Source organism: Postia placenta, assembly GCF_002117355.1.
Source record: "Postia placenta MAD-698-R-SB12 unplaced genomic scaffold POSPLAscaffold_2, whole genome shotgun sequence".
Lineage (NCBI taxonomy): Eukaryota > Fungi > Basidiomycota > Agaricomycetes > Polyporales > Adustoporiaceae > Rhodonia > Rhodonia placenta.
The window spans coordinates 777,279-780,129 of record NW_020169833.1 but is presented as its reverse complement, the minus strand read 5'-3'; positions in this window follow the sequence as shown (position 1 = coordinate 780,129).

Genomic DNA, 2,851 nt, shown 5'->3' with positions numbered 1-2,851 from the left:
TAACGTCCGGATCAAAGCCGGTGATGAGTGGAAGGCGGCCTTCGTGACTAACCGGGGGCTGTACGAACCCCTGGTGATGTTCTTCGGTCTCACCAATTCCCCCGCGACCTTCCAGGCGATGATGAACGAGATATTCCACGATCTCATCGTTGGTGGCAAGATCCTCGTATACCTGGATGACATACTCATCTTCTCCACCAATAAAGAGGAGCATGAGAAGGTCACACGCGAGGTTCTGCGCCGCCTTCAGGATAATGACCTATTCCTGAAGCCTGAGAAGTGCGAGTGGGACGTCCCCAAGGTCGACTACGTCGGCTATGTGTTCGGTGGCGATGAGGTGGCGATGGATCCCGCGAAGCTTAAAGGAATTAATGAGTGGCCGGTACCCCGGAACAAAAAAGATGTTCAGAAGTTCCGGGGGTTCTCCAACTTCTATCGCCGCTTTATTAAGGACTTCGCTAAGATCTCGCGACCACTCGACCGACTCACAGGGAACGACCCATGGCATTGGGGCGAAGAAGAGCAGTACGCCTTCGATGAGCTCAAGCGACTCTTCGCAACGACTCCAGTCCTGGCGCTATATGACCCTAATCGGGAAACGCGCATTGAGGTCGACGCTTCGGGTTACGCCACTGGCGGCGTGTTGATGCAGAAGCAGGATGACGGCAAGTGGCACCCTATCGCCTTCCGATCCCATGCGATGGATCCGGCACAGCGGAATTACGAGATCTATGATAAGGAGATGCTTGCGATCATTGAGGCACTGGACGATTGGCGCCACTATCTCGAGGGGTTACCCAATCAGTTCGAGATCGTGACCGATCACAAGAACCTCGAGTACTGGCGCACGTCTCAGCATCTCACGCGTCGCCAAGCACGCTGGTCACTGTTCCTAGCTCGCTTCGACTTCCGCATCACGCACAAGGCCGGAACGTCCAATGGAAAGGCTGATGCCCTGTCACGCCGATCAGACCATCAGATTGGCGATGAGGACGATAACACCGATCAGGTGGTCCTCAAACCGGAACGCTTCCGCATCGCCTCTGCCAGGCGTGGTCATGCTTCGGTAACGGCCGATCAGTCACTTCTAAAGCGCATCAGGGAATGTTCGGAGAAGGATCGGGAGGTGGCCGAGGCACTTGAAAAGGTGCAGGACCTCGGGCCGCCCCGGCTGCAAAGGGGTTTTGAGGAGTGGAATGCCGAACAAGGGCTTCTGCTGTTCCGTGGGTGCGTGTACGTCCCAAAGAACGCGGAGCTCCGGCGGGATATTGTCAAGATCCACCACGACTCGCCGATCGCCGGTCATGGCGGTCGTGCCAAAACCCTGGAGCTCGTGTCGCGGAACTACTGGTGGCCTGGAATGTCCAAATTTGTCAATGAGTACGTAAGCACCTGCGACGTGTGCAACCGTACCAAGACATTCCCAGCCAAGCCCCAGGGTCCGCTGAAGCCGAACGAGATCCCCGAACGCCCATGGCAGATCATCACGACTGATATGATCGTCGGCTTGCCGAAGTCTGATGGGTTCGACTCGATCCTGGTTACCGCCGACCGCTTTACCAAGCAGGTCCACTTCTCGGCCTGTCATGAGACCCTGACAGCAGAAGGTGCGGCAGACCTGTACATCCGTGACGTATTCAAGCATCATGGGGCCCCGGCCAAGGTCATATCAGACCGAGGTCCCCAGTTCGCTTCAAAGTATCTCCATGCGGTGTACAAGGGTCTGGGAATCGAGCCGGCGCTGTCCACAGCGTTCCACCCCCAGACCGACGGCCAGACTGAGCGCTGGAACCAGGAGATTGAGCAGTACCTGCGTGCTTTCACAAGCCACAGGCAGGATGATTGGGCGAAGCAGTTGCCGCTCGCGGAGTTCGCATTGAACAACCGAGTTCACTCCGCAACCGGGCACTCCCCTTTCTTCCTGCATCAAGGGTACAATCCTGAGATCCAAGTGCGGATCAATCCGATGTCTGCGATGCCTGCGGCCGCTGATCGGCTCAAAATCCTGAAGGAGATTCGCGACGATACGCGCTCTGCGCTCGAGCTGTCAGCCGAGCGTATGAAAGTATACTACGACAAGCACGTGCAGGAGGCACCGGTCTTTGCGCCGGGGGACAAGGTCTGGCTTGACGCTCGGAACCTTAAGCTGAAACAGCCGAGCAAGAAGCTCAGTCCCAAACGCCTCGGACCATATGCCGTGCGGCGAAAGCTCGGAGACTTAGATTATGAATTAGTCCTGCCGAAATCGGTGCCGGTACACCCGGTGTTCCATGTCTCCTTGCTTAGCAAGTATACGCGTAGCGATATCCCGGGCCGAGAGCCGGAGGAGCCGCCTGCGATTGAGGTTGAAGGCGACGAGGAGTACGAGGTTGAGCGGATCAAGGATTCGCGAATCTTCCGGCGTCAGCTGCAGTACCTCGTCAAGTGGAAGGGTTATGACGACTCGCATACGTCATGGGAACCGGCGCGCAACGTTACCAATGCGCCGGCCCTCATAGCCGACTTCCACCGGAAGAATCCAAACGCCCCTCGTCGACTCAACACTGCTACCTTTGGTGGTCTCAACTTTCAGCCAATGCCTTCGCCGCTGACTGAAGCACGTTGCCGCTCCGGATGGGAGATGGGCAAGGGCGCCTCGCATGAGGTCATGCGCCGTTGAGGGGGGGGTAATGTCACGAGTTGGTACGGCGCCTAGCCGTTTTTTAATTTTTTCCTTTTCGCGGGCTCGAACCCGCGACCTCTGTACTACCTGCCTGATATGGACGCATCACTATCTACTGTACGATTAGATTAGATGGGGCGGCAACGCACGGCACAGCTCGGGCCCCGCTGACACAGCCGCTCTGACTCA